The sequence below is a fragment of the Mya arenaria genome, chromosome 1, assembly GCF_026914265.1.
Source record: "Mya arenaria isolate MELC-2E11 chromosome 1, ASM2691426v1".
In the NCBI taxonomy this organism is placed as follows: domain Eukaryota; kingdom Metazoa; phylum Mollusca; class Bivalvia; order Myida; family Myidae; genus Mya; species Mya arenaria.
In genome coordinates this window covers 6,749,065-6,763,112 of record NC_069122.1, presented here as the reverse complement: position 1 = coordinate 6,763,112, position 14,048 = coordinate 6,749,065, and the positions used below count along the sequence as shown (strand labels likewise).

The 14,048-nt window shown below is 35.8% G+C and overlaps 1 long non-coding RNA gene across 1 annotated transcript; it reads right to left on the bottom strand.

The window, feature by feature from the left end:
• Positions 1–1,450: 1,450 nt before the first annotated feature.
• LOC128230515 (uncharacterized) lies at positions 1,451–2,873 on the bottom strand. The gene is made up of 3 exons (XR_008260244.1): positions 2,730–2,873; positions 2,486–2,553; positions 1,451–1,937 (listed from the first exon to the last, which is right to left on the bottom strand). It is a non-coding gene; the product is annotated as an uncharacterized LOC128230515 (long non-coding RNA).
• Positions 2,874–14,048: the final 11,175 nt, after the last annotated feature.

Below are 14,048 nucleotides of genomic sequence, written 5' to 3'. Positions count from 1 at the left end.
AAAAAAAAAACAATTTCGTGGGTACTTGAATTCGTGGATTTTTATTTTGAAAAAAAAAATCGAAGATGCGATCGTCCTAGATCGTCTTCATAATATCCACGCCCTGGCCCGTGATTTCCGTCTTCTACGTCACTCGGTTTATGACACTCGCTAATGTGGTACAACATGCCAATTAGTGCATATACCCATGTCACTTATCGATTTAATTGGGAATAAAGGTAATAAAAGAAGATGTACCCTGATCATAAATACAGATAGGGGAAGCAATTGAATGCCAATTAAGAATTTTGCAAACTGTGAAAACACCGAAAAGGTGCGTATATTGTCACGTTCGGTGCTTAGTAACCTTCAATGTACTAGTAATCGATTAATTATTTCATTAAATAAAAAAATCGAGTATGGACACTCATCACGCACATCTTGCAAACTTGGAGATTTTCATTAACAGCACACGTTTAACCACGTGCGTATAACTGTCATTTGCTGCATAAAACACATTTAATTGATTTGGTTCATTATTTGTTAAAGGCAGTTATAATATATTAACAGAATAATGATCGTAAGTTATACAGTGAGACAGGTTTTAACACTGTATACTGCGACCTCTGTAAAGAATATACTAGAGTATGTACGTAACAAGGCAATTGAAAAAGTGAATAAAGGGTTTATATTTCGTGGGATCTTGAATTCGTGGATCACCCAACCCACGAAAACCACGAACATTAATGATTTCACAGTATTTGAAAATTTGAAACATGAATGACATCTTGTGGTTTAAGAAGTAAACATTCCACTACGCTTAACCCATTCATTGAATGAAAGTATAATCGCTAACACCGTCGGCCATTACCAATAATATAAGGTATCTAGCACTTGATCTTTCGAAACACGTTGGGAAATGTAAACAGAATCTGACTGATGATCATAATTGTCAATTTATCTGTCGAATGTATGTCAGTATACAAAGAGATTCTGGTAGTCGGTTCGGAATTGCGATTTGTTGGTAGTCGGTTTGGACTTATGTTGTGTTGGTAGTCATGTCTTATGATCACCGTGTTATCATTTTGTTTTATTTTAAATTTAAGTAAATACACGGACGGAAACATGCTCTTAGATTGCCCGTTATAGAAATTGTACTGAAATATGGTTTCTGCTGAGAGGTACTATCACAAGTGTTGCGAAAACTTCCAGAAATACCATTTTCATATATTTATAATAGTTTTCCCATGTTATAATTTTCAACCCAACCATCAGTACTGTTTCGATAATTCCCTCTTCAACGTGAGAATGTACAAGAAAGGACAGTTTAATCCATATTTCTTTCTTAATGTATTTTCTTTAATTTTAACATATTTGTTTAAACCCTGAAATGATATGGGTTCACATAAAACCGAATTCATATTATTGGAAATCGGATATATCAATGGAGCGAATGACAATAACGCATAAATATTTATGTCAGTTTATATTTTATTTGTTTAACAAAATTAATCATTACAGAAAGGTATATGCATATTTGTTGAATAACCCGTTCCTCTTTCAATGTATCATATTGTATTGTCAAACAGTTAGTGCGAATTAACTTAAAACAACATGTAGTAATATAAAAAGTAGACGATTTGCATCATACGTGAGTAAAATGTCACACTCATGTTAGAAAGGGTCCAGATTCACGCTCATGTTAGAAGGGTCCAGATTCATGCTCATGGGGGTTTCATCCTGCGGAAACCGGAAGTCAACAGGAGTTTCGATGATCCTGGTGATCATTCCACCCGCAGAAATTCCGTATAAACGGTTCGCTAAATGCTTTTTGCTGGATCCACTGCCGCCGGCACCCCCATTGCCACCTCCGAAACCCCCGCCTCCGCCGCCGCCACCACCTCCCCCATTAGTACCACCCGAGCCACTTCCGCCACCTGAGTTACTCATCTTCTTGCCTGTTGGGAACAAAAATATTATAAATAGTATCTTACTTTCAATCGTCACGGTACCTTTACCTAAACAGGTGTCAACATGTAACTAAAACCATATTAACAATTAATCTCCCTTTCTCCTAGCTTAACCTTATTATGTTTGTAAAACTAGTATCGCTAAGGCAGAATATGTCATGAAGTATACGGGGGACGATCCTTACGGTAAACGTGTCGTCTGTTATATTTATTTTAGTGCCATGTACTTATTTCCTGCCAAATCAGCCTAAGAACGTGGCGTCTTTTATATTTAATTTAAATTGGCATGTACATATTCCCGGAAAACAAGCTACAGAACGTGCCGTTTTTTTATATTTAATTTACAGTGTCATGTACTCATTTTCCGCCAAACCAGCTGTTATATTTAATTTATAGTGGCACTTATCTCGCGCTTATCAATACTAGTAGTATCACAGACAAACTCACACTTTAGCACATTAACAGTATATATCTATACTACAAAGTGGATGTAATAAAACCAACACAACAAACTCATTCAAAATCAAATTACTAACCTAAAAATACTTTGGTAACCTTTATTCAGGAGAAGCTCCAAGTCTCAAAATTTCCCAGACGTTTGGTCCTGGTGAAAAAAAAATGAAATGGAAAAGTGTTACTTATAATTTAATAAATGCAAGTAAATATAAAATAAATCCAAAATCTAACTCAACCCTAACCTTATTGAAGCACTGTTTATGTATCAGAGATGAATAATGTTTAACAAACCGCTTATTTAAAAGAACAAACAACTGCGTGTACCTTTATTTGCTGAAGATGGTCGCGCCCTGGTTAATGGCATGAATGAGGCAAAAACGTGCTTTTATATCATTAGAAAGGAAAACCCAGAGATGACTATTCGAAACTTCAGGTATTCCAATTCTAGTTTTTGTTTTGATGGTGCTGCGCAGGCTGTTTTCCAAAAATATGGGGCTTAGGTTATAAAAAGGAACACATGACCAGATAATACGTGGAATCTTACTCATTTCCGAAAAGAAGACGTTGGGATTCCTAGTATGATTTGTTAAATGATGCAGTATAAATATATATCAAAGTGAGCCGACTAACAGGGCGGGCCTGGATAATTTTGAAATCGTACGCACGTACACATGAGCGAACTATCGATATTTGAAATGTTTTACGAAGATTTGGGAAGATTTTGAAGAAAACATACTTAAAAGAAGCATTTTCAAGCATTCTGAATGTCAACATTCAGTGAAATTACGACACTAGTTAACCAAAAATGTATGAACACCACTTTGCCTAGTTTCTTTTTTCAACTTGAGACTTTAGTAGACTATGTGAGAAAAGTATCTGTTAACTGTCAACGATTTGGAAATCTCGGGGAGGAGTTTATGGAGTCATGAACTGCGCATTGTAAACACATACACGAGGCAGTGTTCACTTTTCTGTAGCTTGAAATATTACTTTAGCTATATAAGTACAGGTCAAACATCCCTCTAAATGACTGATAGATTATGTATCGGTTAAACACGCCTACAAAATTCTCTCTACCAGGGCATGGATTTTTGTTAGGCTCTGTATATGTATTTCTATTATTCACACGAAATATTTTAATAGCAATTATAGATGTTATTCAAATCCATTAAGCATATGATAACAAAAAAAAATCATATATACATTGGAAAATTGAATAAACACAACATTTGTATTGAAAAATGAACAAATTACTACTAATTTGAGAAAGCCTGCAATCTTCGGCTGATAACAGGCTGAGGAGTATAGCTTGATGCAATACTGAAATTCGTTTGCGCCTTTCTGACATATTTGGCATCACTTAAAGAATGTTATGAGTAGGTCGGTATATTTAAATATCTGACCATTTATAATGTCATACCTAGACGCTGGTCGTAAACGAAAGTTGGTCTTGGCATTTTAACATGGTGAATAGGAAAATTAATAATGCACACAATATTTGTACTTAACCACGCGTGCTAAAGCCTATCGCGTGATGAGTCTCCCTGTGTATGTTTGTTTAACCAAATTTCGACCTTCTGTAGAGACAGGTCATGCCCTTGGGTTTTTTGTTAACACTGAAAATAGTAACAATAATTGGAAATCACCACAAAAACCAGATAAACATGAGTAATTCAGCTGTTGTATTGGTGTGCTTTCGTTTTGATAATTCGTTGAATTCCTGTTTTAAATACAATATATTTCTTTTTTATAGCACTCAAACCGCGATTTGTTTTAGATATTCGTTTACCAAAAATGCACTAATAAAATTTAATCTAGAAACTTATCTTTCAGCTGCAGACTATCTCGGAGGCCTTATCTCAAAATTATATCAGCCCATGATTTTTTCTGTTCCAACTTGGTTCTTAAGCTTAGAGTTAATAAAAAACATTTTCATGTGGTATCAGATTCCACTCATTGCACCCTTGGCCGCAAAACAGAAGTTAATTGTCGCCTTTTCACCTTATTAAATGAAACGAAAAAGGTGCCGAATCGGGGGTGATAACAACACATTGTCATTTGTGGTTGGGATTATACGTGTGTCGCTTTTTTCATTTAAATCCAAAGCAAGAAATACATTAAACTGTTCTTTAACGATTGCGTCCGAACATTGCTTTTCACATAATAAGTTCACTTCTTTCTGTTATAAAAGTTATAAAACGCTATAGATGTACAATTAGGTCGTTGCTACACAATCCCTTGATCGGCTAACAAGAGCTGTCACAGAGACAGCCCGCTCGACTATTCCGCCGTTTTTCAGTGTAAGGATTGAACAGTTTTGGCGAAACATGCATGGATCACTGTAAAATCATATTAGATTTCAATGCAATACATGATGCATTTGCTGAGATATTAATATAAATTTGGTTACATGGAATATTTTAACCAGAATTTCTAAGTCCAATAATAAAGGGCCATTATTTGCAAAATACAGTTATCTAACTTTGTTATTCAAGCAGGTTGGGTGATTGATTTCCATTAAGTCTCAATGCAATACATCAAGTAAGTAGTTGCTGAGATATTTACCTATGTGTTCTTCCATGCAAAACCTTAACCAGAATTTCTAAGTCGCATATTTTTTATATAATATGCAAGATAGAGTTATTTTACTTAACTAATTAAGAAGGTGGAATGGATTGGAGCCCGTGTATAAAGTTTCAATGCAATACAGGATGTATTCGCTGAGGTATTAACTTAAAAGCGGTTATATGCAAAACCTTTACCATATTACTATGTTGAATTAAGAGGATCATTTTTTTATTTAATGCAAACTAGATTTATCTTACTTGGTTATTTAAGTAGATTGGATAATTGAGTACCATTGTATATAGTCTCAATGCGAAACATCAAGTAGTTGCTGCGATATTAACCTATGTGTGCTTACATGCAAAACCTTAACCAGAATTTCTAAGTCAAATACTAGTAATAAAGGCACATTATATTCAAAACAGTGTTATCTAACATCATTAATTTATTAAGTTAGATAGATAGGAACACATATCTAATGTTTCAATGCAATACATGATGTATTTGCTGAGATATTGACTTAAATTTGGTGTCATGCAAAACATTAACATAACTCCAAAGTTGAATAATAAAGGGCAATTATTATGCATTACATGTAAATTTGAGTTATCTAACTTGGTTAATTAAATAGGTTGAATGGTTGAGGACCATTGTATAAATGGAGTAAAACACCGGAGGGGAAAAATACATGTCTAAGTAAAGTTCGAAGTCAAACAAATTCAGGTTTATATTCTAGCGACAGGGATTATCTGGAGAACAGTGGATTTTTGACGAATCTTTTCGTGGAGAGTGATGAGGAGTCCTCGAATACCGTGACTAAATTTGAATCTTCAAACATTGCGACGGCAAACAAAGAACCCACCAACGCGGACATAATGCAATGTTTAAGTGGCATCAATTCTAAACCGATACAACTAGATGGGAGAATGGATAGTCAGACCTAAACTTTGGAAACTTTACAAACGAAGCTGGGAAGTTTTGAAAGTGATTTGAAAAAAACTCTCGACATATATACATGACAATGAGAAGAAGACCAGTGAGCGGCTAAACAGGTTGGAGGACCAGGTCGAATCAGCGGACTTCAATTTGACTAAAATGTCGGAACAGGTGTTGGGATTGGAAACCAGGGAGGAAGAAATGTGGACAGAACCTGTGTACATTCAGGCGCAATCCATGCGCACCAATCTGGTTAGCAACATATCGGAGGCTCAGGGAGCCAATGCTAGCCCAGAGGACTGCGAGAAAGTGATCAGGGACTTTATGACGGAGAAGATGAAACTGGCGCAAGAGCTTTAAGTTTGAAAGAGTGAATAGTATGGGTCAGAGGAGGCAGGGGTCCAGTAGAAATATTGTGGCCAAATTTACACTATTTAATGAGAGCTGATAAGGAGGCAGTCAAGTGAGTACAAGATACAAGAAACAATAATCTTTATTTAAAGTCGGGTATGTGTTTACAAGAAATATTATAAAAAAAATGTATTACTGTATCCAGGCAATGTGACAAGCACCTTTGGTTTAAGCCATAAAACATTAATTTTAGAACGGAAAATATGAAAACTCAGATCTGATCTTTTGTCAGCAATCTTTTATTATCGGTTTGCAGATAATAACCCAAAACTTTGCTATTTCCAAGACAAAAAATAAAAAACGTTGTAAAAACCGTTTTTCTGTGAGAGTGCAGCTATAACCACGCGTGCTATTGTTAAACCAAAGTTCGGCCTTCTTTAGAGACATGTCATGACCCTTAGGGTTTTGTTAACACTGAAAAAAAACACTAATTGGATTCATAATGGAAAGTAAATTCAATACTCCATTTTAAGAAAGTTTGCACAATGTACAATTTTGCCTACGTTCGCACACTTTATGTCATGATACTAGTAATGCAACTACCACCAATACCCTCACAACGATATAGAAATCACCTTGTCCCGTCCGTTAGTTGTTCCGTCCGTCCATTCTGAGACATCGGGACAAGTGATTCCATATGTTTTTGAGGTGTTGAAATGCATACACAAATTGACTGTCTTGTGAAGAAGTCAGGTTCAAATGAAACATTTTTTTTGTGTATGGAAGTTTAAGAGTTATTGCACTTATTTTTATACTGGGACAAATCATATTTTCTCCATAATTTCTCCTTATTTTGTTGAGGTATTGACTTATAATGCACCAGTCAATTGTAACCACGCCCCCCCCCCCCCCCAGGTCCGGTAAATAGCGGAGACTTTGACTTTCGGTCCATCCAAGTCCGGGCAAAATCCCCGCCCGGAGGGGACAAACTGATGATGAAACCCCTGCCAAATGCCCCCGCACCCCAGGGACTCTTGGTAAGGCCCATTCCCCGCTATATTTGGCGCGAAGACAAAACCACCGCATTCACCCGGTACTGCGGGGTCACCTGGAAGGTAAAAACACGGCCCATTTCTCCGGCTATCCCCGGTATACCCCCGGACCCGGGAGGCCGTGGTTACAATTGACTGGTGCATAACTTCATACACATATTGAATGTGTTGAGTATAAGAAACACTCTTGTGTGTATGATCCTTAAGAACTACTGCCCTTTGATTATGTTTGTATTTATTTATTTTGTCAATATCACAATATGTTTTTGAGGCATTGACTTTAAACATCATACATTATTGACTTTGTTGAAAAGTTTTTGCCCTTTGGTTATAGTTTATGTTATTTTTACCGGACCAAATCTACCTTTCTCGATAACTCCATATATCTTTCAAAACATGTACCTTTGATTTAAAAGGGTGCGTACAAATAAATAACGAAATAAAACTGTTCCATATTTAGGTACTCGAGGACAAAAATGGCAGCTTGACTATGCGGTTAATAAAGTACTTTTCATGCAGATTGGTGGTACAGTCAAACCTCGCTATGTCGAAGTCGGATAAGTCGACTTTCCGGTTATGTCGACTTTTTTTCCGGTCCCGAATTTATTCCTTCTTATTCTATATAAAATTAATCTGTTTATGTCGATTTTTTTTATCTAGACTTTTTCGCGATGTCGACCTCGTTTTTCCCAGTGGTCGAATTCCACACATTTCCTATGTTCTTTATGTCGAACTGTAGATCGAGACGTAGGTGTGAAAATATTCATGACGGTTTGCGGCATGTCGCAAAATACCGTGCGTGTCAATATAACAAACTGTCATAATTGGGGGATACAAAAATGTAATTGGTAAGTGCGAACAATTAAAGTTGTTTGTTTATGTATTTAATTAAAGAGACATTTATTGCTCAAGCTCTTTGGTATTGTATAAAACATGACCATTTTATTGATTAGATATCAATCCCGAATGGGAACAAAAAGAATAACTTCAAAATGTCAAATGTTAGTTCCACTGCTCTAATCGACCAATTCAGAGAAGGACCCGGAATAAATACTTACAATGTACGAATGCAATTGTGGTTTTACATGTGTTTTGTGTGATCCATAAACGTAAAAGAAATAAATTTGACACAAATAATTCTTCTTTTGTTTCACTTTATTTTTCAATAATAAGTTTGCTGTTTTCACGACGAAAATATTTAACAAGACCGTTGTTGTGGATGTAAACATCGGACAATCCGACTCAAACGTGTTGGGATTGGTGATATTTAATTGTAATTCGGATGAGTCGACTTTTCGTTATCTCGACTTTTTTCACTAGGTCCCGAAAAAGTCGACATAACGAGGTTCGACTGTACATGTATCTGGAAATACCATTTATATCAACCAATTGGTCTCGAATCCTGCTGATGAAAAATTGTGTAGTTGAGGTGCAAGTCTAACTAAAAATATTTCAAAAAAAGTGCCGAAAGAAATCCGATATAGGTACTCATCCAGTATACACACGTCGTAAATATATGTGGTAATTATAATGATATACGAACGCAATACATCCTTTGTTGGTATTCTTATGGTACGGAAGTAGAAGATTTTACAGCTTAATAAAGATTAAAGATCAACGCAAACATAGCTTTTTATGTATGGTGGCATACTTCTGCCACCAGATAACCATATAACTAACTAGTTAATTAAGAGGTTAACTAGTTACGTAACTAGTTAACCTCTTAATTAACTAGTAAGTTATATGGTTATCATAACGGGAAATAAATGCATGTTAGTGCCTACAACTGCCATCCTTTTATTATTTAACCAGCTTAATGTTAAGTGGTTAACTAGTTACGTAACTAGTTAACCACTTTAATAACTAGTCAGTTATCTAGTTAACTAGTTAAGTAACTAGTTAATCACTCACGACTTATCCAAAATATCGCTAACAGGTAACTGGTTATCTAGTTACGTTACTAGTTAATCACTTAACTAACTAGTTAATTATGTGGTTAACTAGTTACGTAACTAGTTAACCACTTAACATTAAGCTGGTAAAATAATAAAAGGATGGCAGTTGTAGGCACTAACATGCATTTATTTCCCGTTATGATATTTTATTTATTGAAAAAATAACTAGTTACGTAACTAGTTAACCACATAACTAACTAGTTAATTAAGAGGTTAGCTAGTTACGTAACTAGTTAACCTCTTAATTAACTAGTTAGTTATATGGTTATCTGGTGGCAGAAATATGCTACCATATTTATGTATACAATTTCCTATTTAAATATTTAAACTTAAGGGGAAGTAATCATATTTTGTTAAATATACAATGCATGTTTCGATTATTTACCGTGACACAACTCGTGCTTTTTTGTTCATGTTTTATGTTATGTACTTTGGGCCGGTGTCCTGCTACTATTAATTAAACGGTTGAATTGACTTGACTTGCTTCTGCTGTTTGCATTTTATTGCAAAAATAACACGACTTACGCTTCGTCCATCGGTCCAAACTGCTCGAACATGGCTGCAATCTCAGCGACAATGAGGGGAATAACATTGGCCCACAGGAGAATATGGCTGTCAAACTTGCAAAACTAGATGTCGGTGTTGAAGAACATCTTGGTGAATGTGTTTATTGCTACAACGTTGACCAACATAATCTGAGCAACCATGAATTCAGTCACGATGAACACCAACAAGATCTGAGCAACCATGAATTCAGTCACGATGGAAACCAACAGAATCTGAGCAACCATGAATTCAGTCACGATGGAAACCAACAGAATCTGAGCAACCATGAATTCAGTCACGATGAACACAAAAAAATGCGCATTTGCAAACTTGTAAAGCTCATTTACATCTTGACTTGATTTCATATTTCTTCAAATGATGCTCATGAGTCAATACTTGGACCACCCTATTGGCTGATATTTGTGCACATACCATTGGCAGTCAACGTCCTAACCAAACCGAAAATGCTTCAGAAACATGTTGTTTTTGACTCGGACGGATATCTTTGCATCGACATGATTTTTCAACTTGAACTTGATTTCAAACATGGTAACAGTATCAAACACTACGTGTCACACGGTTGCTCATATATTACCAAGTCCTTTATATTTTTTTGTGGCTTGTTGCTATAGTATGTTGCGTTACATTTACATTTTATGTATTGGAAAATTTATTCATTGATTTGTAAGTATTGAGGGTTAATGTTTATGTCCTTGAAATGCGTTATGTATAATGTGTATAAAGTTCACTTAACTCAGATTTATATGTTGCACTATGTTGACACTGTATGTATGTGTGTGCGTGCGTGCGTGCGTGCGTGTTGAAACCTTCTCCGTCTATGATGTGGACTTTCTGCTTCAAATTTCACATTTTCTCTAATCATGTCCTTCCTTAACTGTAAAAGCTTTCGCAAAATTTAACACACTCTAAAAGCTCCTATCTAAAATAGCCATTTGTTAATGTTTATTCGTGTATTTTGTTTTTCTCACGGGCAATGTGGCTTATTGAACCTGTGTTCAAAATAAACTATCCATCTGTAGGATCAACCTGAGCGCACTACTTATTTGGGATATGATTTATTAGAACTCTTTTAAATGACAAACTACACTTATCAGATTAGTATAGTTTGTCACTTTAAAGAGTTCTGATAATGGGTAACAAATGACTTCATGATGTTCATTATTTATTTATTTTTCGTAAAGTCAAGTTTAAGTATAATTATTTTTTGAGACGATTGGGCGTGGTCTTTTGCTGGATTGCCTCCATGGAACCAGGTGAGCAATTGGTTTCCACCATTGTCCTCTGATAAAATATATATGTAAAAGGGAAATGCCTCTTTGCTAAGTACAGAATGCCGTGAGGGCCATCGACTTTGAATGTGTTGATCAGAAACGCGATACCCGAAGCTACGATTACGAAACCGCGACAGTACGATGATGAAAACGCGACAGTAAGACAACAAAAAGGCAATAATACCACAGTACGATGATGATTATGCGGTAAACTATCGTGTTTTCACCATCGTAGTTTCGTGATTTTGCGTACGCATCATCATAGTATCGTACTGTCGCGTTTTCATCATCGTACTGTCGTGTTTTCATCATCGTACTGTCGCGTTTTCATCATCGTACTGTCGTGTTTTCATCATTGTACTGTCGTATTTTCATTAGCGTACTGTCGTGTTTTCATCATCGTACTGTCGTGTTTTCATCATTGTACTTTCGTGTTTTCATTAGCATACTGTCGTGTTTTCATCATCGTACTGACGTGTTTTCATCATCGTACTGTCGTGTTTTCATTAGCGTACTGTCGCGTTTTCATCATAGTACTGTTGTGTTTTCATCATCGTACTGTCGTGTTTTCATTAGCGTAATGTCGCGTTTTTTATCATAGTACTGTTGTGTTTTCATCATCGTACTGTCGTGTTTTCATTAGCGTGCTGTCGTGTTCTCATCATCGTACTGTCGTGTTTTCACCATCGTACTGTCGTGTTTTCATTAGCGTACTGTCGCGTTTTCATCATAGTACTGTTGTGTTTTCATCATCGTACTGTCGTGTTTTCATTAGCGTAATGTCGCGTTTTTTATCATAGTACTGTTGTGTTTTCATCATCGTACTGACGTGTTTTCATCATCGTACTGACGTGTTTTCATCATCGTACTGTTGTGTTTTCATCATCGTACTGTCGTGTTTTCATTAGCGTAATGTCGCGTTTTTTATCATAGTACTGACGTGTTATCATCATCGTACTGTCGTGTTTTCATCATCGTACTGACGTGTTTTCATCATCGTACTGTTGTGTTTTCATCATCGTACTGTCGTGTTTTCATTAGCGTAATGTCGCGTTTTTTATCATAGTACTGTTGTGTTTTCATCATCGTACTGTCGTGTTTTCATCATCGTAGTACTGACAAGTTTTCATCATCTCATCGTAGTACTGACAAGTTTTCATCATCGTACTGTCGTGTTTTCATCATCGTACTGTCGTGTTTTCATCATCGTACTGTCGTGTTTTCATCATCGTACTGACGTGTTATCATCATCGTACTGACGTGTTTTCATCATCGTACTGTCGTGTTTTCATCATCGTACTGTCGTGTTTTGGTCATCGTACCGTCGTGTTTTCATCATCGTACTGTCGTGTTTTGGTCATCGTACCGTCGTGTTTTCATCATCGTACTGTCGTGTTTTCATCATCGTACTGACGTGTTTTCATCATCGTACTGACGTGTTTTCATCATCGTACTGATGTGTTTTCATCATCGTACTGACGTGTTTTCATCATCGTACTGTCGTGTTTTGGTCATCGTACCGTCGTGTTTTCATCATCGTACCGTCGTGTTTTCATCATCGTACTGTCGTGTTTTCATCATCGTACTATCGTGTTTTCATCATCGTACTGACGTGTTTTCATCATCGTACTGTCGTGTTTTGGTCATCGTACCGTCGTGTTTTCATCATCGTACTGTCGTGTTTTGGTCATCGTACCGTCGTGTTTTCATCATCGTACTGTCGTGTTTTGGTCATCGTACCGTCGTGTTTTCATCATCGTTCTTTTGCGTGTTCATCAGCTTTCTGCCATGTATTGCGTTTCAGATTACCACATTCAGATGCGATGGCCCTAATAGCATTCCGTAGCTGAACGATTGGCTAAATATAATAACCGAACCGAATTGCCTGTGGTCAAATAGTTATATAAATTTTAGTCTGCCTTTAATTTCTGGAAATTCAATTTTAGTTTCGTAGCAAAATTTTGTTAACATGAGACATGCGTCATGATTGTCATCTACAATGTGAATGAACAAAGGCTAATGTCTAGTTACACAGAGTTTTTCACGCAAACGATGGCTTAAAATAATAGTTATTTTTAAAACCGCTCGGTTATGTATAGTCGATTCATTTGAAAGTTATTGTTAAAATGCATTGTTTAAGAATTTTTTGTGCATAATTGAAGAATTGAAATTGTTTACAAAAACTATGAAAAAGACGTTTTCGTAATTGAAATACTTTTAATAACTAATAAATACCCGCGAAAGTTGAAATTCTTAAAATGAATAAGCGTAGTACTTAATGATTGCCTTTCTGAAATTTCATTGGCTGAACATGTAGGATGTATTCTAAACTGTCTTAGAAACTATTAATTAATAGGCTTAATTATTAAGAATTTAAGCTTTCGCGGGTGTTTAACGGTCCGCCTACTGCCACTCATCCGATACACATCCCCTGTATCAGATTTTGCGTTGTCAATGTTCAGCCAATGAGGTTGCATTCTCACGTTGCATTCGCTACGCTCACTCCGCCCATTCTTAATCATTTAAAGGTTACTTCATGTCATCTTCCTCTAAGAGGCGAAATGTATTATAAATTGCACCAACAAAATACTGGAAAAAGCAATCGATAAACAATATTGCCCATTCTGCAGTTGTTAAAAATACTAAAACGTTTGATTTCAAACATTTATTTATTCGTACCCCATCACAGTTAAAAATGAACAACATGCAATAACTTGATTAATTAAGCAATAGTTAGTATTTAACTATATAATTATTGTAAAACATGTTATTAATGTAACTGATTGCAAAATAAATGTATCGTCAATCAATACAATACATTATAATAATCACCGATGGAAAATACAATATTTCAATCATTTGAAAGCAAAACAAAGAAAAATACACGTAAAATATACAAATAAGTTTTCATAGCACGGACCACATGTATGTGCATTACATTTTAAA